The sequence below is a fragment of the Equus asinus genome, chromosome 12 (assembly GCF_041296235.1).
Source record: "Equus asinus isolate D_3611 breed Donkey chromosome 12, EquAss-T2T_v2, whole genome shotgun sequence".
NCBI lineage: Eukaryota > Metazoa > Chordata > Mammalia > Perissodactyla > Equidae > Equus > Equus asinus.
Window position 1 is genome coordinate 60777401 of NC_091801.1, and position 24136 is coordinate 60801536.

The 24136-nt window shown below is 36.4% G+C and overlaps 1 pseudogene; it reads left to right on the plus strand.

The window, feature by feature from the left end:
* The first annotated feature begins 23267 nt into the window (after positions 1-23267).
* On the plus strand, positions 23268-23663 carry LOC106839212 (small ribosomal subunit protein eS12 pseudogene; annotated as a pseudogene).
* Positions 23664-24136: the final 473 nt, after the last annotated feature.

The window sequence follows — 24136 nt, forward strand, 5'->3', positions numbered from 1 at the left end:
TTATCATAGCCTAACTGACCTGGGGGAAAGGAAACACCCAATTCCAAACACTCTAGCCCTCCTGTCCCACCTAAGTGGGGGTAAAAATAAAAACTGAGAGGCACCTGTGAAGTTTACAATCCAAAGGTACAGCCTTACTAAAAGACCAAGACCTAATCATAGGACATTAGAATGCTTCCTCTTATACCACACCTCACCACCATGCTACTGAAGGCCTATTTACAGCAGTTCTTTTACCCGGTACCTCAGGTCCCATTACCAAGAAAAAATTACAAGGCCTGCCAAAAGGCAAAAAGTAAGGTTTAAAGAGACAGAGTAGCATCAAAATAGACTCAGATATTTCAGGATGTTGTAATTACCAGGCCAGGAATTTAAAACAACTATGATTTATATGCTAAGAGCACTAATGGATAGACAGCATTCTAAAACCTAGAGGCAATGTAAGCCCAAAGACAGAAATTTTAGGAAGAGCCAAGAAGAAATGCTGGTGATCAAAAACATTGTAACAGAAATGGAGAATGTCTTTGATGACTTTTTAGTAGACTGGAAATGGCTGAGGAAAGAGTCTCTGAGCTTGAGGATATATCAACAGAAACCTCAAAAACTGAAAAAGAAAGAGAAATAAGACTAAAGAAACAAACAAAAAGCCCACAAGAATCCAAGAACTGCAGGACAATGACAAATTTTTCAAAATACATGTATCAGAGTACACATATTCAGAATATCAGAAAGCAAGAAAGGGGGCTGGACCAGTGCTACAGCAGTGAAGTTCACACATTCTGCTTTGGTGGCCAGGGGTTCGCCAGTTGGGATCCCGGATGTGGACATGGCACTGCTTGGCATGTCATGCTGTGGTAGGCATCCCACATATAAAGTAGAGGCAGATAGACATGGATGTTAGCTCAGGGCCAGTCTTCCTCAGCAAAAAGAGGAGGCTTAGCAGCAGTTAGCTCAGGGCTAATCTTCCTCAAAAAAAAAAAAAAAAAAGAAAGAGAGAAAGGAAAAGAAGAAATATTTCAAAGAATAATGACTTGGAAATTCCTACGAACTAATGTCAGATATCAATCCACAGATTCAGGACACTTAGAAAACACCAAACAGCATATAAAAAAAATTATACCCAGACATATTACTTTATTTTCAAACTACAGAAAATAAAAGATAAGATAAAGAAAAAATCCTGAAAGAAGTCAGAGGAAAAAAACACCTTACCTATAGAGCAGCAAATATAAGAATTACATCTGACCTCTCAAAAGACATGGAAGCAAGGGGAGAGTGGAGTAAAATATTTACAGTGTTGAGAGAAAGAAACTACCAATGCAGAATTCTGTACCCTGTGAAGTTATTATTCAAAAATGAAGGAGAAAATAAAGACCTTTTCACACAAACAAATCTTGAGATATTTTTGCCAGTAGATCTGTCTTGCAAAAAATGTTACAAAGGAATTCTTCAGAGAGAAGAAAAATTATATAGGTTAGAAACTCAAATCTACATAAAGAAAAGAAGACCATTGCTAAAGAAATAAATGACAGTAAAATAAATACTTTCTTATTCATAATTAATCTAACAGATATCATTTTGTTCAAAATTATAATAGCAAAAATGTATCCAACTATTTATACAACTATATATTTATTCATTCTCATGTATAAGTGAAATAGGTAACAGCAATGATAATGAGGAAATGAATGAAAGGGAGGAATTAGGATTATTTTATATTATAAGTTATTTGTACTACTCATGAAGCTGTACAGCGTTATTTGAAAGTAAACTTAGATTAGTCTTAAATATGTATTGCAAACTCTAAGGCAACGCCCAAAAAGTGTAATAAAAAAAAGGGCAACAGATATGCTAAGAAAAGAGAGAAAATGGAACAGTATAAAAATCTCAATTAAAACCACAAAAGGTGAGTGGGGTAACATCAGCATCATGGAAGAGTAAGTTCTTTCCTTGGTCACTTGCCCCAAAGATACAACAATAAGGACATTGATAAACCAACAGAGGACATTCACCCAACACAATAGATGTCTGAGACATGCACACAGCCATACATCTGAAGGTGAGAGTTCTAGACACCCCCAGGAGTCAGTAGAAGGAGATAGGTGGGGCCTCACATGGCAACCAGTGATTCCATGATAACATGAGAGCTTTTCATGTGCCTGTTGGTCATCTGTATATCTTTTTTGGAAAAATGTCTTTTCATATCCACTGCCCAGTTTTTCACTGAGTTGTTTGTTTTTTTTGTTGTTGAGTTGTATGAGTCCTTTATATATTTTGTAGGTTAACCCCTAGACAGATATAAGATTTACAATTATTCTCTCCCATTTGATGGGTTGTATTTTTGTTTTGTTCCTGATTTTCTTTGACTTGCAGAAGCTCTTTAGTCCCATTTGTTTATTTTTTCTTTTGTTTCCCTTACCCGAGTAGACATGGTATGCAAAAAGATGCTGCTAAGACCAATAACAGAGTGTATTGCCTATATTTTCTTCTAGAAGTTTTATGGTTTCAAGTCTTATCTCCAAATCTTGAATACATTTTGAGTTAATATTTGTGTATGGTGAAAGATAACGTTCTACTTTCATGTTTTTGCATGTGGCTTTCGAGTTTTCCCAACATCATGTATTGAAGAGACTTTCCTTTCTCCCTTGTATGTTCTGGGCTCCGTTGTCAAAGATTAGCTGTCCGTAGATGTTTAGGTTTATTTCTGGGCTTTCAATTCTGTTCCATTGAGTTCTCTTTCTGTTAGTTCATTATTAGAGAAATGCAATGGATTTTTGTAAGTTGATTTTGTACTCTGCAACTGCTGTAGTTGGTGATTATTTCTAATAATTTTCTGATGGATTCTTTAGGGTTTTCTATATATAAGTTCGTGTTGTCTGCAAACAGCAAGAATTTTCCAGAATGGAAAACAGCTGTTATCATGGAATCAATGAGGGAAATGCAAATGAAAACAATGAGATATCACCTTACACCTGTTAGAATGGCTATACTTACCAAGAAAAAAAAATAAATGCTGGAAAGGATGAGGAGAAAAAGGAATCCTCATACACTACTGGTGGGAATGCAAACTGGTACAGCTACTATGGAAAACAATATGGAGATTTCTCAAAAAATTAAAAATAGAAATACCATATGTCACCTATTCCACTGCTGGATATTTATCTAAAGAACTTAAAATCAACAATTCAAAGAGACTTATGCACCCCTATGTTCATTACAGCATTATTCACAGTAGTCAAGACATGGAAGCAACCCAAGTGTCCAACAATTGATGAATGAATAAAGAAGATGTGGTATATGTATATAATAAAATACTGCTCAGTCATAAAAAAAGACAAAATCGTCCCCTTTGCAACAATGTGGATGAACCTTGAGGTTATGATGTTAAGTGAAATAAGTCAGACTGATAAAGACAAACACCACATGATTTCACTCACATGTGGAAGATAAACAGACACATGGACAAAGAGAACAGATTAAAGGTTACAAGATGGGAAGAGTGTTGAGGGGTGGGCATAAGGGCAAAGGGGCACATATATATGGTGACTGACAAATAATAATAATCTACAACTGAAATTTCACAATGTTATAAAGTATTATGACCTCAATAAAATAATTTAAAAGAAAAGGACAGTAACTAAAAAAGCCACAAAAGGCATAAAACAGTGGAAAACAAAAATAGCAACAAAGAGAAAAGGCAATAAATTAAGTACAGTATCAGTATGGTAGACATTAATCCAACTATATTAGTAGTTACTTTGACTGTCATTGGTCTAAACGTAACAATTAAAAGACAGATTATTAGAGTGGATTATAAAGCAAGACCCAACTTTGTTGTCTATGAGAACCCTACTTTAAGTATAAAGACACATAAATGTATAGATTAAAAGTAAATGGATGGAGAAAAATATACAATGCTAATAGTAATTAAAAGAAAACAGGAGTAGCTGTATTAATCTCAGGTCAAGCAGATTTTAAAGCAAAGAAAATTGTCAGAGATAAACAGGAACATTACATAAAAATAAAGGAGTGAATTCTCAAATAAGATATAATATTAGTTAGGTGTTTGTGCCTAAGAACAGAATATCAAACTATGTAAGGCGAAAACTGATAGAACTACAATGAGAAATAGATGAATATACTACTGAAGTTCTATTAGAAACCAACAAACCAATTAACTCAATGTGATTGACATCTATGGACCACTTCATCCAACAAAAGCAAAATACGCATTTTTCTCAAGCTGACATGGAACATTCAGTGTGGAAAACCACACTCTGGGCCATAAAACACACCTTACCAAATTTAAAATAATTGAAATCACACAACGTCTGCTCTTAGATCACTATGAAAATAAACTATAAATCAACAACAGAAAGATAGCTGGAAAATGTCAAAATAATTGGAGTAAACAACACACCTCTAACTAACACGTGAGTCAAAGAAGAAATCTCAAGACATTAAAAAATATTGTAAACTAAGGGAAAATAAAAATACAACTTGCCAAAATTTGTGGGATGAGGCAAAAGCTTTACTTCAAAATTTATAGCATTGAATGTATATGTTAGAAAAGAAGAAAGATCTAAAATCAAAATTGTTGTGAGGAAAATTACAAAACTTTGATGAATGAAATCAAAGAACTAAATAAATAGAGAGATATCTCATGTTCATGGATAGGAAGATAGTATTGTCAAGACATCTTTTCTTCCTAAATTGATCTACAGATTCAATGAAATCCCAGAAAGTAATTTTGTGAGTATCAACAAATTGACTCTGAAGTTTATTTGGAGAGGTAAAATATCCAGAATAGCTAATACAATAGTGAAGGAGAAGAACAAAGTTGGAGGATTGACACTATCAACTTCAAAGTTTACTATAAAGCCACAGCAATCAAGACAGCGTGGTGTTGGTGAAAGGATAGACAAGTAGATCAGTGGAACAGAATAGAGAGCCCACAAATAGGCCCTTCTAAATATAGTTAATATCACACTTTCTCTGAATCCCATTACCTGATGATATGAAGATTCACAGGAAACTTGCCATGAAAACTTCTCAATAGCCTAATAAGCATTAGCCACAAACAACTGTCTTAATAATAAGGGTAGCCCCTCTCAAACCAACCGAAAATAAGCACTGCACCAATAAAATGGTAAGAAGAAAACAATTAAAAACAAGGGAATTTTTTCAGCCTAGTGATTTGACAAAAAGGAAAAAGATGCCTTAGAAGAAAACAGCATCAACACAACATTGTATATTAATGGCATGATCAACTCAACTAGAGAACATAAGTTGTGTTTGACAACGTATTGCATATTGCAGACATAATCAAAAGCAGAGGTATTAAAGTTCACATAGTATACGATGTATAAATAATTTCCCAGGAAATAACACCTGATTTACCTGAGCAAAATTTTCTTGGACTTTGACATGCCAAATCTTCTAAGATGCACTATTTTTCTTAGAGTGCATAGTGAGTTGAATCTCTGTCTGAGACCCTGTGTCATGGCAAACCCCAAGCCCAGTGACCATAAGGGCAGTGGTTTCTGGGTAAGCAAAAGTTCCACGACGTCTTCCTTGACTTCTGTATATGTAGCAGGTCAGAGACTTGGGGTACGATAATCTGCAGGAAGGGGCATTTATTACCATATCAGTCAAAAGCATTTTTTTCTTTGAAGAAGATTAGCCCTGAGCTAACATCCACCACCAATCCTCCTCTTTTTGCTGAGGAAGATTGGCCTAAGCTAACATCTGTGCCAATCTTCTTCTACTTTATATGTGTGATGCCTGCCATAGCATGGCTTGATAAGTGTTACATAGATCCACACTTGGGATCTGAACCAGAGAATCCCAGGCCACTGAAGGGGAGCATAGAACTTGACCACTACACCACCAGTCCAGCCCCCAAATGCTTTTTGAAGAACACAATTCTTCATTTGATTTAATAAACCAGAGCGTTCGCACAAAGTTAATCTTGGTAGCAATTTTCAGGAAAGTGGAAGCTAGGATGTTCTCATCTGGCACTCCTGATCAAACAATGACTATACGAGGATGATTAGTAAGGCAGAATTACACTTACTTATCAAGGTCTATAGTTGGACAATTGTGTTGGCATTTTTTCGCTATTACAGTTTCTTTTACATGACTTACTAGGTTGAGTCTGTCCATGACAAGAGGGCAATTCCTTTGCACCTACTGCCATTGAAGAGCCCTTTGCCCTCGACCAGTTAAAAAAAACATGACCCTCCTTTCAGTTAGGAGAATGTTTTCGTAGATTATCTGAAGTAGTCTATAATTGCACCAAGTTTTCTTTTCTTCCTTTTAATTCTTGTAAGCCATATCAATTATTTCTATGGGATAATACCTAAATTCTGAGAGCAGAAATTAATTTTAGAGGTGTATCTGAGAGTCAAAAAGCTTGACATTTAAATTGTAACTGAAATCCTAAGGAGAGATTTTTAAAAATATTTTCTCTACTTTTTTAATTTTCTAAAAATATGCATGCATTGCTTTATTTAAAAACAAAATAAGCTCACCCAGGTCATCTAGGAAGTAGGATTCAGGGCAGTTTTTGTTATACTTTTCTACCTTATGAAAGATATCTTATAAATTTTATTTTAAAAAGAAGTGAAAAGAAAAAAAGCTACTGAAAGTGTGTCCTCACAAAGTATTCTCTTGGAGAATACTTTGCTTATAAAGATGTTAAGTTTATACTATTAAAGTGTTAGTATTAATTCAAGTCATAAAAGTGGGCATTATAGAGCTATGGATTATGATTACATTTTTCCATAGCAGACACTACAATATGCAATGTTTTTTTAAAATGAAGAGACTCAAGTATGTTGGCAGATGAACTTGTTTCACTGAAATTAATTATAAAATGCTAAACATATGGGTTGCAGGCAGCATAAAACTTAACACATCAGAATTAATTACTGGCATTTAGCTGGATAATTCTCTGGCGGTTGTAATGGGGAGCCCTGAATCCTCAAAGAGTTAAATACTTTTGGTTACCTTGGAAATCTTACCTATGTGAGTGTCTCTTGGTAGTCAAAGAAAATGCCCCATGTGAATTGGGCTCTAGTTTTATTGTATCTGGTCTTCTTTTTGTGTATTAGTCTTTACATTTCAATTTTTTTGGTATGAAAAACAAGAGAATTATACCTTATATGATCATGCTCAAGGGCCAAAATACCTCTCTGAGGGATCTATATGGTCCCTTTTTATAAAAAATAAATTTTAGCTCTTATTTAGTGAGACTTTTAGCTCTAGAATATTATTGTTAGGATCCATGAGATGGTACAAGATAGGGCAGTTCTTCTGCAGAAAACAATTACAAGGTGAGCAAGATTCTAATTGGTTATATTCAGGATGCCAGATGAAGAGACTTTGACCTGATCCATAGCAAATAGGCGTTAAGTCATTTGAACATGGTTAGCAAATAAGTGGAAAATGAGAGTCCAACAAATGAAACACTGCTAAAACCAAAATCCTAGGGAAAGGAAAATTGTGATATATATATATATTTTTCCACCTCTCCCTCCAAAAGCCCAACATTCCCCCATTCTTTCTCTCCATTCAAGCTGGCCTCCTCACCCAGAGCACCTTCTCTCTTCTCTCCTTCTCTAATTTCCTTTCAAATTTCACCATTTTATTTTTCTTGAAACTTTCTCTGACTCTCCAAAATGGATTCATTACTTCTGTATATCCCCAAAGTGTATTATTTTAAAAGTTTGAGGGTAGTTAACATACTCTGCTTTTTATTAATTTTATATATATATATATAAAACTTTAGAACTCATCACATGATTCATTGAGTTATGTTGCTCTATGAACTTCCATTTTCCAAAACTGCACATATTTTAAGACCAAAAACAACATCTAATACAAATACTTAAATAGACTTCTTTTAAATATGCTTTGCTATACTTTAGACATAGGAAATAACTAAATCTTAAGCTACAAAAAATAAAGAGGCCTATAATTAAGTTGTTTAAGAACCAAAACAAAAATCACAATTAACTTTAGTTTGTGATTTATTGCTATTTCAAATGACATCTATATAAAATTGAACAATGGGTCATACTATCTAAATCCTCTTATAGTTGGAATTAAGGCCCTACAAAATGATGCTGGAAGAAAGCCTGAGTATTTGAGGAGCTGTATATTTGTGATCAGCATTAAATAGCATGATTTCTTTTCTCTTTAGAATTGTGATACTTCCATGGAAGTCACTCTTCTATCACATCAATATGAAACTGTCCAAAAGAAATATCACAAAATTAAAGTTTTATTTGTTATATTAAATATACTACTCCTGAAATAACTGTATATATATATATATATATATATGTAAAAATAATTATCTTTCTTTAAGTTTAATATGACAAAATCTCTTGTCTTAAATTTTTTTTGTCATTTAATTCAGAGTGCCTTAATCTACCAAAGCTTGGAGTACACAGAGTTATTTTTCAATGTGCCTTTCATTGTACATGAAATGTTGTAAAATGAAACTTGTAAATAAAACATTTTGTATTATCACAAATCATGAAATAAGACAAATATATGGAAGTTTCGCTCTTTTAAGACTTCACGTCTCTTTGAAAGCAAAATTATTGCCTCATTGATTCCATGATAACAACTGTTTTCCATTCTGGAAAAAAACTACTGAATACACTAATTGGCATGAGATAAATAAAGGAAAAGTCCTTTTTCCATTCTGCTTTCCTCTCAAGAAGAAAAATGAGGAAAAGTTTAAAGAAAACGCTGTGTCAAATGTATCATATTTATTTGTTTATATGATTTTTACACTAATTTTCAGAGTACTATTTTTCTTTAACTTTGGCTTCAGAATAACTAAACTCCTTCCTGTTTCAAATGTCAAAGATTTTGGTGCTCATGGATGAACAGTATCATAATTCAAAGCTAATACTTTTTTGAGTGGTTACAGTTCAGTGGCTTTCTATTTTTGCAAAAGGACATACTGTATCTAAAACATTAGAAAAAAATCCTGACAAGTTCTCTCAAACTCCAGTTCAAAAGCAGTAGTCCTTCTCAAACTTGCTCAGATGACCTGGTTTACATTCTGTCAGGCTGCCAGAGGTTGGTACATGCACAAAAGTTCTAAGAGCTTGGTGTGGCGTGTTTGCTGGTTGGAGCAGGATAAAAGGAAGAAGTTTACCAGAGTTGAGAGCAGTTGCACTAGGTTTCAGGGTAGTGCTGTTATCGCCAAAGGGGGAGTCCTCTGCTCTCTGCAAGACATGCCAATAGTCAGGAGGCAATGTGGTAGGAGAGAAAAGGTTTCTTTATTACAGCTTGCTAGAAGAGGGAAGATGGTCAACTCACGTCCAAAAGAACCAATTTACAAAACAAAGGCCACAGGCCAGTTACATACTGGGCTGGTTTGGTGTCTGGGTGGGGGAGGCGGCTGGTCTTAGTCTCTGATGGTGCTTTTGTTTTACTGGACATGCATCAGAGACCAGAACAATGCCTTATACCCTGATCTTTCAGTTTTCATTGATGATGGCTATCAGCGTAGACTCTCTGCTCAGGGGTCATCACACTCCTAGAGAACTCAAAAGAACAAAGTTATCATCTTATCACAGCTGGGAGGGGCCATAAAATCTACAAAGCCCTCTGGGCTAGTTAATCAGAGGTCACTTAAAGTTACAATATGGTTTCTTTTCTACAATATGGCTTCCCTTATGTCAACCTGTGTTGAGCTGGTATCAGTGCTTGTGTGCAAATACTCAATCAACATATAGTTGTGCAAGTTAAGTAAGCTCATATCCTGCCCCTTCCCTCATTAATAAAAATGCTCAGTCACAAAATAATAACCACTAGATAATTATCAGTTCCCCTCATCTGTTGTTATTACAGTTACAAGTTTACATGTGTCATATTCTCCTGAATTCTGAATGGTTAAGGCTATAATCTCACTTTTGAGCTGCATGATTTTAGTTGAATGTATCATCTACCTCCTAGGACTTGATGAAATAAATGAATTGGGTACTAATTAAATATATTAGGTGAGTAAAGTTTCAAATGTGCTTATTTTATGTGTCCTTGAGATGTGAGCAAAGATAAAGTGCTGCTAATTTGTAAATCATTGAGATTTTGCTGAGTAAATTAATGATTGGATAATTGTATTAGAATTTACATGAGAATCAAGGTGTTCATGAAACAGTGCTACAAGAGTTGCAATGATACGTTATTTCAAATGGAAAACAATACTTTTTCCAAGTCTTCTAAATCTTATAGTTTTAGGATGCTGGAGAATTAACCATGAGAAATTCTAGGTGTTGGCATTTAGAATGCATGTTATTAATCTAATAATCAATTATAACAAAAACATGGGAGATTATTAAATATTACAAATATTTATTTTTTATTCATGATTTTTATATTGTTACCCTTTAGCTCATCTTTTCAGATTACTTATTCAAAATAAATTTTTGGAACAGAGAAGTTGAACTGGAAAGAATCTCTCTCTTATCCTCATTACAAGAAAAAAGCAGGACAAAGGGCAAATTAAATACTTTCTTAAATCCATCAAAGCACTGAGGTAAAAGGACAAACCACCAGAAAGAGGCAGAAATATGTTCTAGACCAACCACTATGACTGGAAGAGGGCCAGAGGCATTGTGAAGGTCTCAGGATTGAGAACTAGGCTCACAGTTCCTGCACAAAATAGGTTTAAATAGAGCAGGAGAGAACACCCTCCCCTCCCAGTCCCAGATCCCATCACCAGGTTTACAGTGTCAGGTAAAAACAAGAGTAGCATGCAGCAGTGAGAATTGCAAGAGAGGGGTTTTATTGGTGGGAAGGTAGAAAGGGAAGCCAAGCAGGTAGCAGAAATTAGAAAAGCCCTCTAGCAAACTCACTCATCTCTTTAGTGTGAGGGTTTGTGTTCATCTAGTTAGATGTCCAGCTGGGTTTAAGCATTGTGGTTGCTATGGTTACCTTCAAGGCACCACAGGGCTCAGGGCTTCTGGAAGAACTAGCTGATTGTAGGACTGGGGCAGGGACCATACAAGATGGAATGCCCTTTAGGACCAGAAAGTGAGGAAATGCTTAAAGAAAAATGGATGAGGCATGAGGGACAGAGGCAAAAACAGAAGAGCAACCAATGTTGGAGTGATTTGAGCAGCAAGATAAATTATGATAGTGTTGGATTATAACAAAATTAGAATAAATGAATGAGTAATAAAAGAAATGGGAGGAAGAATAATTAAATAAATGTGAATGAGTAATTAAATAAATAGGAGAGAAGAAAGGAATCTTCCTTATAGAAGAATTTTAGCTAATAAAGTGAGAAGATAGGAGGGAAATCGAAAATTACTTGAAATAGCAGAGTGAGGCCAGCCTGGTAGTGCAGCAGTTAAGTTACAATGTTCCACTTTGGCAGCCTGGGGTTCACTAGTTTGGATCTGGGGCACAGACCTAGTATCACTTATCAAGCCATGGTGTGGCAGGCATCCCACATATAAACCAGAGGAAGATTGGCACAGATGTTAGATCAGGGCCAATCTTCCTCAGCACAAAAAGGAGGATTGGTGGCAGATGTTAGCTCAGGGCTAATCTTCCTCAAAAAAAAACAAAAACAAAAACAAATAAAACCGGCATAGCAATAATTGCTGCAGGCACAGTGTGTTGAAGAATGCTAAAATTAATGGAGAGACTGCAAGAAGAAGCATGATATTTGCATATCCTCAGTGTATGTTTCACAAAATATACATTAATCACTGTAGTAATTTTTATGTGTGTCCGCAAATTCTTTGATACCCCTCCCTCTAGGAGGTACAGTTTAATTCCCTCCCTTTGAGTATGGACTGTATTTAGTGATTTACCTCTAAAGTGTAGATTATGGGAAGGGAAATATTGTAACTTAGAGTGGGGAAATTTTCAGACAGTATGTTAACCAGAGATCAAGTTACACTCACCAGTGATAACTCTTACTGATATCATGTAATACTGTAATATCATACAATTAGAAAGGCATATACTCTATAGTACTCTCCCTACCAAACCTGTATCTCTAGTCCAATCATAAGAAAACATCAGAAAACACAAAATTGAGTAACATTCTATAAAAGGTCTGAGCAGTGCTTTTCACAGATTGAAGGGGATTAGGAGACATGACTAACAAATGCAAATAATAAATTTGTGCTATTTGGATAGGATTCTGAAACAGAAGAGGCCAATTAGTGGAAAAATTGGGGAAATCCAAATAAAATATCTAATTTAGTTAATGGAATTTTATGAATATTAATTTACTAGTTTTGATTTATCAGCCATGGTTATATCAAATGTCAACCTTAAGCTTGGTTTATGAAGGGCATATGGGAAATAGCTATCATTACAATTCTTCTATAAATCTAAAATTATTTCTAAATAAATTCTATTCAAGCTCTTTAATAAAATGAATTAACAGTTCCTTTGATAATATGGCTGCCTTGAAAATCTTTAACAATGATTACTCAGATAAATAGAAATAGAAATCTTGATTCAAAGTAGTGGATTCTTGTGCTCAATGAGCTAGAGCCTTAGGAGGAATGACAGCCTGGAAAGAGCAGGAAAATACTATCAGGGATTGAAATAGTAAGCTCAAGGTAATCAATGCATCACTTTTGTACTAATCACTAGAAATTATGATGTGTTACCTATCTGAAAATGATCAATATTTTGAATTATTTATTTTTTCTATGCAAAAGTATTCTCTTAAACTATTAACTTTCAAATATTTTTAAACCAATGAGATACTTTTTAAAACTAAACAGTATGGAAAAAGAAAAATAAATCCTTTTATGTGTAAATATTCACAATATAATTTCTATTAATTAAAAAAAAATAAATTGTGGCAGAATGACGTCAGCATCATGGTGGAGTGAGCTTGCCCCGGACTCTCTCCCTTCAAACATACAACAAAAAGGAGCAACAATATTCCAACAAAAAATATCCTAATAGCACAGGAATCCTTGGGGACCCACAGCAGCCAAATGACAGAGGGCGGAGAGGCTGGAGCCCCACTCAGAGGAGCTGGAATGGGGTAAGAGAGAACTTTTCTCCCTCCCCTAAAGACTGGGATCCCTGTTGTGGGAGGCTCCGCGATGGAAAGAGTGGGGGAGCGACCACGCATCCGCAGGATCACCCAGGACTCCCAAGCCCCTTGCAGCCCAGACTGAAACCCTTTACTGGGGCAAAAGCTTTCATGTGGAGTGACCTCATCAACTCAAGACCCCAGGAGAGCAGATAGCGAGAGCTGATTGGGAAATCCGTGTCTGCACACAAGAGAAAGCACACCCCCGCCCCCACCAGTGGCATCCGGGCCATCTTTGTGAAGGCTGAGGGCTCAGAATGTGCGGTTCTCAACCCCCATCTAGTGGCAACAGGCTGTAACTGCAACCAAATAATATCACTATGAGGAAAAACTGTTCTAGCATCAAACAATTCATAAAAACTCCAGACCAGAAGGAAAACAATAAAAACACAGAAGTATGTCCTTAGGACTCGGAAATAAGTAAACTAAATGACAATGAATTCAGAATAGCTATTGTCAGAAAACTCAATGAGGTAAAGGAAAATACAGAGAAACAAGCCAATGAGTTCTGGAGTTGCTTCACAAAAGAGATTGAAACTATAAAGAAGAATCAATCAGAAATACTAGAGATGAAAAATACAATGGAAGAAATAAAACATAATATGGATTCCCTGAAGGCCCATGTGGATGCCAGAGAGGAGCAAACCAGCATAATCGAAGATAGACAGGTTGAATGGCTCCAGACAGAGGAAGAGAGAACTAAGGTGAAAAAGAAGTGAAGAAAATCTCTGAGAAATAGCTGACTCAATGAGGAAATGCAATATAACAATAATTGGTGTCCTCGAGGGCGAAGAAAAGGAGAATGGAGCAGAAAGCATGCTCAAAGAAATAATAGCAGAGACCTTCGCAAATCTAGGGAATGAGAGAGAAATGTGTGTTGAGGAAGCTTTCAGGTCTCCTAGATATGTCAATGTAGAAAGACCTACTACAAGTCATATAGTAGTAAAATTGGCAAAAGTGAATGACAAAGAAAGAATACTCAGGGCAGCAAGGCAGAAGAAAATAACCTACAAAGGAACCCCTATCAGTCTTTCAGTGGATTTGTCTGCAGAAACCTTATAAGCTATGAGAGATTGGAATGACATATTCAAAACTTTGAAAGATAATAATCTTCAGCCAAGAATACTCTATCCATCAAAAATATCCTTCAGATATGAGGGAAAAGGTAAATCTTTCCCAGACAAACAAAAGCTAAAGGACTTTGTAGCCATGAGACCCCGCCCCCCACAAGAAATCCTCAAGAAAACCCTCATATCTGAAAAAAGAAAAAAATGGAGAAAGGGGTCACAAAACACAGAGTAAGGAGACAAACAGAATCAGAATAGGATAACAAATATACAACTATAGCATTCAGATAAAGGGAAGGAAAACACCAAAAACAAAGACAATCTTATCACTTTAACCACAAACTCACAACACAAGTTGGAATGAGAGATGATAATAATAACTTAGGAGGGAAGGAGGAAAGAGACTGAATCAGTTTAGGCAAAGGAAATAAGAGGCCACCAGAAAATGGACTACGTTATACACAAGATTCTGAATACAAACTTCAGGGTAGCCACTAAACTTAAAAATGGTACAGAGATACAAAAAATAAATTAGGAAATAAGAAACAGCAGAAGTCAATGGGTAGGCCAAAACACACAGCATGAGAAACAAAGAAAATGCAGGAAAACCGGAAAACAAGTGACAGAATGACAGCATTAAGCCCTCATGCTTCAATAACCACCCTCAATGTAAACGGATTGAACTCTCCAATAAAAAGACAGAGTGGCAAGATCGATTAAAGAACAAGATCCAACAACGTGTTACCTCCAGGAAACACACCTCAGCTCCAATGACAAATACAGGTTCAGAGTGAAGAGGTGGAAGACCATAATCCAAGCTAATGGCAAACAAAAGAAAGCAGGTGTCACAATATTTATATCAGACAAAGTAGATTACAAGGTAAGGCAGGTAAAGAGAGACATAGAGGGGCAGTATATAATGATCAAAGGGACACTACATCAAGAAGAAATAACACTTATAAATATCTATGCACCCAACACAGGAGCACCAAAGTTCATAAAGCAACTATTAACAAACCTAAAAGAAGATATCAAAAATAACACAATAATAGTAGGGGAGCTCAACGCCCCACTCACATCATTGGACGGATCATCCAGACAGAAAATCAACAAGGAAATGGTGTAATTAAATGAAAAGCTAAAACAGTTGGACTTAATAGACATATATAGAACACTCCATCCAAAAACAGCAGAATACACATTCTTCTCGAGTGCACATGGAACATTCTCAAGGATAGACCATATCTTGGGAAACAAGTCAAGACTCTATAAATTAAAAAGAAAATTGAAATAATAACAAGCAACTTCTCTGATCATAATGCTATAAAGCTAGAAATTAATTACAAGAAAAAAGCTGAGAAAGGGACAAAGATGTGGAGACTAAACAATATGCTATTGAACAAGAAATGGGTCATTGAGGAAAGTAAAGAAGAAATCAAAAAATATCTAGAGACAAATGAAAATGATAACATGCCATACCAACTCATATGGGATACAGCAAAAGCTGTATTAAGAGGGAAATTCATCACAATACAGCACACTTTAACAAACAAGAAAAATCCCAAATAAGCAACCTCAAATTACACCTGACTGAATTAGAGAAAGAAGAACAAACAAAGCCCAAAGTCAGCAGAAGGAGAGAAGTGATAAAAATCAGAGCAGAAATAAATTCTATTGAAACAAAAAAGGCAGTAGAAAGGATCAATGAAACAAAGAGCTGGTTCTTTGAGAAGATAAATAAAATTGACAAACCTCTAGCCAGTCTTACAAAGAAAAAAAGAAAGAAAGCTCAAAAGACAAAATCAGAAATGAAAGAGGAGAAATAACAACAGACTCTGCAGGAATACAATGGATTCTAAGAGAATATAATGAAAAACTATATGCCAACAAAATGGATAACCTAGAGGAAGTGGATAAATTCTTAGACTCTTACAATCTCCCAAAGCTAAGACAAGAAGCAGACAGTCTGAACAGACCAATCACAAGGAAGGAGATTGAAACAGCAATCAAAAGCATCCCAAAGAATAAAACCCCAGGACCAGATGGCTTTCCTGGGGAATTCTTCCAAACTTTCAAAGAGGATTTAGTACCTATACTTTTCAAGCTATTCCAAAAATTTAGGGAGGATGGAACACTTCCTAACACATTTTATGAGGCCAATATCATGCTGTTACCAAAGCCTGACAAAGACAGCACGAAAAAGGAGAACTACAGGCCAATATTGCTGATGAGCATAGATATAAAAATTCTCAACAAGATTTTGGCAACTCCAAGTCAGCAATACATCAAAAGGATCATACATCATGATCAAGTGGGATTCATACCAGGGACACAGGGATGGTTCAACATCTGCAAATCAATCAACGTGATACACCACATCAACAAATTCAGGAATAAAAACCACATGATCATCTCAATAGTTGCTTTCTCTAAAGTATTTGACAAGATCCAACAGCCATTTATGATAAAAGCTCTGAACAAAATGGGGATAGAAGGAAATTACCCCAACATAGTAAAGGCCATATATGACAAACCCACAGCCAATATCATACTCAATGGGCAAAAACTGAGTGCCATGCCCCTGAAAACAGGAACGACACAAGGATGACCTCTATCACAACTCTTATTCAACATAGTACTGGAGGTTTTGGCCAGAGCAATTAGACAAGAGAAAGGAATAAAAGGAATCCAAATAGGGAGGAAAGAAGTGAAACTCTTGCTGTTTGCAGACAACATGATCTTATATATAGAAAACCCCAAAGAATCCACTGGAAAACTTTTAGAAATAATCAACAACTACAGCAAAGTTGCAGGGTATCAAATCAACCTAGATAAATCAGTGGCATTTCTATACTCTGATAATGAACCAACAGAAAAAGAACTCAAGAACATAATACCATTCATAATCACAACAAAAAGAATAAAATACCTTGGGGTGAATTTAACTAAGGAAGTGAAAGACCTATACAACGAAAACTGCAAGACTTTCCTGAGGGAAAATTGATGACGACATACAGAGATGGAAAGACATTCCATGCACCTGGATTGGAAGAATAAACATAGTTAAAATGTCTATAGTACCTAAAGCAATCTACAGATTCAATGCCATCCCAATCAGAATCCCAATGACATTCTTTACAGAATTACAACAAAGAATCCTAAAATTCATATGGGGCAACAAAAGACCTTGAATTGCTAAAGCAATCCTGAGAAAAAAGAACAAAGCTGGAGGCATCCACAATCCCTGACTTCAAAACATACTAAAAGCTATAGTAATCAAAACAACGTGGTACTGGTACAAAAACAGGTGCACAGATCAATGGAACAGAATTGAAAGCCCAGAAATAAAACCACACATCTATGGACAGCTAATCTTTGACAAAGGAGCTGAGGGCATACAATGGAGAAAAGAAAGTCTTTTCTACAAATAGTGCTGGTAAAACTGGAAAGCCACACGTAAAAGAATGAAAATTGACCATTCTGTTTCACCATTCACAAAAATAAACTCTAAATGGATTAAAGACCTAAAGATAAGACCTTAAACTATAAGACTTCTAGAAGAAAATGTAGGCAGTATACTCTTTGACATCAGTATTAAAAGGATCTTTTTGGACACCATGTCTTTGCAGACAAGAGAAACAATAGAAAGAATAAATAAATGGGACTTCATCAGACTAAAGAGCTTCTTCAAGGCAGGGGAAAACAGGATTGAAACGACAAAAAAAACCCCACTAATTGGGAAAAAATATTTGCAAGTCATATATCCAACAAAAGGTTAATCTCCATAATATATAAAGAACTCACACAACTCAACAACAAAAAAAATCAAACAACCCAATCAAAACATGGGCAGGAGACATGTACACACATTTCTCCAAAGAAGATATAAGATGGCCAATAGGCACATGAGAAGATGTTCACTGTCACTGATCATCAGGGAAATGCAAATCAAAACTAAGCTAAGATATCACCTTATACCCATTAGAACGGCAAAAGTAACCAAAACAAATAGCAACAAGTGTTGGAGAGGTTGTGGAGAAAAAGGAACCCTCATACACTGCTGGTGGGAATGCAAACTGGTGCAGCCACTATGGAAAACAGTATGGAGAGTTTTCAAAAAATTAAAAATAGAAATACTATATGACCCAGCCATCCCACTACTGGGTATCTATCCAAAGAACTTGAAATCAGCAATTCCAAAAGTCCCATGCACCCCTATGTTCATTGCAGCATTATCTACAACAGGCAAGATGTGGAAACAACCTAAGTGCCCATCAACCGATGACTGGATAAAGAAGATATTGTATATATATACAACGGAATACTACTCAGTCATAAAGAATAAAATCGTCCCATTCACAACAACATGGATGGATCTTGAGGGAATTATGTTAAGTGAAATAAGCCAGATAGAGAAGGACAATCTCTGTATGGCTCCACTCATATGAGGAATTTAAACATGGGGACAAAGAGAACAGATTAGTGGCTACTAGGGGAAAGGGGGGGGTGGGGGGTGGGCACAAAGGGTGAAGGGGTGCACCTACAACACGACTGACAAACAATAATGTACAACTGAAATTTCACAAGATTGTAAACTATCATAAACTCAATAAAAATTAACTTTAAATAAATAAATAAACAAAGAAATAAATTGTGATAGGCAGAATTCTACAATGGGCCATAAGATTCCCCATTCCCTGGTAGTATGCATACACCTTTTCCTAGTTATTCAATCAAACACTAATCTGGGAGCTGTGTGAAGTGATTTTTCTAGATGTAATTGATGTCCCGAGTTAGTTGCCTTTAAATTAGGGAGTTTAATCTCACTAGGTTTTACCTAATTGGTAATCCCTTAAAAGATTACCAATTACCTTTAAAAGGGGCTGGGCTACTCCTGGGGGAGATTGTACCAATTGCACCATTTGGAGATTCAAAGCATGAAAGAGATTTGACCGAGGGAGATTATCTATTGCTAGCTTTGAAGATAGAGGAGGCAAAGAATGCTGCCAGCCAACAATGAAACAGGAACATTAAGTCCAACAACTGCAGGGAACTGAGTTCTGCAAATAACAAGAATGACTTTGGAAGTGGCTTTTCCCTAGAGACTCTATGTGAGAACTCAGCCTGGTCAGTACACTGATGTTAGCATTGTGATACCCTCAGCAGAGAGACCAGTCATTCTGCACTGGGCTTCTGACCTACAGTGAAAAAACAGGTGTTGTATTAAACTACAAAGTTTATGGTAATTTGTTACACAGCAATGGGAAACAAATACAATAAATCAATAAGAAAGAATCTATTTGTATGGGAGCAAACATTTGATACAGGAGCTTCTTCCTGAAATTTGCAATCTTTTATCAACTTCAATATCATTTTATATTATGTTTTGGCTACATCAATTTGAAAATAATTCTGATTCACATTCATAAGAAGTTGCAAGTGCTTAGTTTTTTTTCATTATTGTTCTTTTACAGTTCACTTTGCCATTTTATGATCCTCGAGCATTAAGTTTATCTGAAAGCTTGGGGAAAAAAGCAGCAGCACAATATTTTTTCAAACTTATATCACTAAAAAAAACTGCTAACAATGCCCATATTGTTTGAACAGATGCACCTATTTTATGGATATCTATTGAAATGTATCATTCAAAACTTATAATAAGCAGTAAAACTGTATAAAACTGTGTATTGTAATATTATGTTCTACTATGCTTAAGCTTATCTTCCAAAGCATACTATTATGTCATTATGAACTTAAATGTTATATCTAAATCTTGCATCATCACTCAAGACTAAAATATAAGTCAAATGATCTGGAGAGTTTGCAGGCATTTTGAAGAAATGTAGATTATGACAATATGTGTTATCACATTACACTACAGTACACTTCTACATGGAAAGAATTGTATGTCTGAATTTAAAAAAAAAATATCAATACAAAACTACCAGCTTATAGTCAGCTACTCACATATGAAAATGAAAGGCTTGAATATATGCCCAGTGTTGGCAGAAGAATGTTTAAAATTCTAATATAAACATACAAGTGCATCGAACTAACTCCATAATTGAAAAAACATATTTAGTCATTCTTGTCCTAAAACTTGGTATCTATCATAAAATTAAGTGTACTTGTTTTTAGTTACAGTTTTTAACAAGTAAAATATTTAAATGAAATTTGAACCAAGTACTGTGATTCCTCTGAATCTTCTCCATGTAAACGTATTTTTCAAAATCATTGACTTAAGCCATGCAAAGTACAAACCCAAAAGCGTTAGTTCAGGAGCTCTGGAATGAGTTATTGACTAAGCATGGATCACTGACCTAGAGCTGAAAAACCTCATGGGCCCAACCAAATCCTTGTAGGTAGAAGGTGAGGATCTAAACGATAAAACAGTTAGCTGCTCTCTTACTGACGACTTCTAGGAACAACACCTCTATAATCGTCATATCTTTGAAATTCACAAAGCTCTGCATACAGTTGAGTTTAATCCTCCTATTTAAATGTTTACCATTTCTTATCGCTCAGTCATAAATGTTTTTGAAACATTTTCGAGTTTCTTCTAATAAAAACTTTATTTTTACGGTTTTACCTGAAGATAGGGCACATTTAAATTTAGAAAAGGATTACTATCATTCTACATTTTCATAAAATGAGTTCCCCATGACTTTGATTATCCTTAACATTGATTTCTGCATTGTTACGATTGTCTTCACATGATTTTTATAGGACTCACACGTAGAATTTCAAACATAGTTTTCAAAACTTTGTACTAGTTTAGTATCATGAACCCGTGAGTAAAGCATACCAGTGTGAAATGCTGTCACGTCTAAGTGGATAATAAATGTTATCGGTGCCCCATCATAAAGGACTGGGTCATAAGGGAATGGTCATTATTATATGCCAGAAATACCCCCAAGAGAACCCACTGATTATTTGGGGGCAACAGATTCTTACATGAATTTTCAAATTTCTAGATGAAGAGCAAATAGAGACATGGAAGGAATAAGAGTGCTTGGTGACACTTGACTCTACCCTGCCCCTTGCAAAAAGGAGGGCATTCCAAGGTAAACTTTCTGTAGGGAAATAGATCCAGAATTTGACCACTTTTCACATTCCCCTTGCTACTACTGTTCCCAAACCAGGTTTGTTTTTGCCCACCCCCCAGAAAGCCAAACACTGAGATGATGAGATTGCAGCAGAGAGAGGGTTTAATCACAAGGCAGCCACATGAGGAAGCGAGAGCATGAGTCTCAAATTCACTTCCCTGAGAACAGGGATATTTGTGGGATGGGGGCAAGGTGGTCTGAAATGTGGAGGTACATGATTGGAGGTGAGGAGAGGTGGGGTAACTGAAGATCTGCACAAGTGTAGTCAGACTTCATGCCTCTTCATAGGACCCACGTTCACAAAATGGCGGCATTAGCATGCTCTGAGGGTGGAGTTTTTAGCTTGTTGATGTCTAAAGGTTGCCATCAGACATCTGCACAGGCCCAGTTGAGGAGTTGGTGGTCTCAACTGGCCTGAAGTGGATAAGGAGTTCTAATTCTTGCAAAATAGCTCACAGACTCATTACCATGGTGACCCAGGCTCCAGGAAGATGTTATCTATAAGAGCCTAGTGGGAGTCAGACAGTGTATTGCCTAAACAGCACGGTTAATGATGGATGGGTGGGTTAAACAGCTAAAAGCTATAATCAGTAATTGCAAAAAGGAAACGAACCTTTAGTTCCTAGCTACTTAATCATCAATGGCTAACTCTTTGCAGGTTTCACCCCTCTTGTTTAAGCCATTACTATCTCCTACTTGGAGCTTGATAATTGTCTCCTAAATTGTCTCCCCGCTTTTAACTTTATGTAACATAGAATATCTTCAACAAAGACGGCACAGTGAGGGCCGGTCTGGTGGCACAGCAGTTAAGTTCACACGTTCCGCTTTTCGCTGGCCCAGGGTTTGCTGGTTTGGATCCCAGGTGCGGACATGGCACTGCTTGGCAAAAGCCATGCTGTGGTAGGCGTCCCATGTATAAAGTAGAAGAAGATGGGCATGGATGTTAGCTCAGGGCCAGTCTTCCTCAGCAGAAAGAGTAGGATTGGCAGTAGTTAGCTCAGGGCTAATCTTCCTAAAAAAAAAAAAAAAGAAGGCACAGTGAACTTCCCAAAAATAAATTATATCATGTTATTACGCCACTCAGAACTCAACATTCTCTGCCTATTTTGTGTAGCATAGAAACTGAAATCTTTATACTCGCTAAAAACCCTATATGACCTGCTCCACTCCCCTCTGACTCCCACATCTCTCCTCTAGTTACATTAGCTTTATTACTGGTTCTCCAAAATACCATAAATTCTTCTGCCTTAGGATATTTGTACCATCTCTTCTTGAACCACCCTTCCTCCATATTTCGGCATTTTTAACTCTCATTTCTTTTAGGTCTTGGTTCAACCCTAACATTCTCAATGAGCTGTATCTGAATTTCTCTAATTAAAATTACAAAATGTTCATCACATACTCATCTCTGTCATCCCAAATTCCTTTTCCTTTCTCTATATTTTCCTTTCTTTTCTTCTTTCTTTTATTTTTTTTTTTTTAAAGGAACTTCTTGGGGCCTGCTGTGGCATAGTGATTAATTTCAGTTTGCTCTGCCTCAGCAGCCTGGTTCAGATTCCTGGGCAGACTCACACCACTCCTCAGCCATGCTGAGATGGTGACCCACGTATAAAGTAGAGGAAGGATGACATGGATGTTAGCTCTGAGCTAATCTTCCTCAAGCAGAAAAAAGAGGAAGATAGGCAACAGGTGTCAACCTGTGGTGAATCTTCCTCAGCAAAAACAAAAAACAAAAACAAAATAATTGGAACTTCTTTCATTCTAACATATTATGTGGTTAATTATTATGTTTCTTGTTCATTGTTTACCTCTGTTTAATACAATTTAATTTCTACAAGGGTAGGGATGAGGTTCAAGTACTGACTAGAATAGTGTCTGGCACACAGTTGGTTCTCAATAATAATTTGTGAATTGTCCTCTTTCCCTGCCACCTCTGAGTCCCTCAGAGCTGGAGGCTCGGGTACGTTCAAGATTCAGATCCACCGGTAACCTACCACCATGGCCATGGAAGACATCACTGCTGGAGGTCCAGTGGATGTTAATACCGTTTTGTAAGAGGTTCTGAAGACTGCCCTCATCCGTGGTGGCCTAGCACATAGAATTCACCAAGCTGCCCAAACCTTAGACAAGTGCCAAACCCATCTCTGTGTGCTTGCATCCAACTGTGATGATCGTATGTATGTTAAGTTGGTGGAGGCCCTTTGTGCTGAACACCAAATCAACCTAATTAAGGTTAATGATGAGAAACTACAGGGAGTGGTAGGCCTCTGTAAAATTGACAGAGAGGGAAAACCCCAGAAAGTGATTAGTTGCAGTTGTGTGGTGGTTAAGGACTATGGCAAAGAGTCTCAGGCCAAAGACATCATCAAGGAGTACTTCAAATGCCAGAAATGAACAAATGACTTGACTTTAAAAATAATAATAATAATTAATAATTTGTGAATTGAGTGGATAAATCTTGAGAAGAATTCATGGAAAGAAGCCCAGCTGTTCTCTAGGACAAGAGGGCAATCACTGTTTGGGACAAGCAGCTCTACAAAATACTTGAAGTTTTATGGAGTCACTAGGAAAGAAATAGTTGAAATTTCCAAGCTTCAGGATAAGAGCTGCATGTTGAGGCTGACAGATTGAGTGAAAACGGACTGTACACATTGGGTAACCAAAAAAACGTGGGAATAGCTGAGGCAATCACACAAAAATCCATGAGGTAGGCAATGTGCTGAGTCAGACAGCAATTTGAGAGAAACTCCCTTACCTTCTAGAGAGAGCCTGCTTTGTGGGTAAGCAACCTTCATATTGGACTCCATGTTTGGAAAAGTCCCACTGTTGTTTTAAGTCTCTGCTGCTACCATGCGGAAATGCTTAAT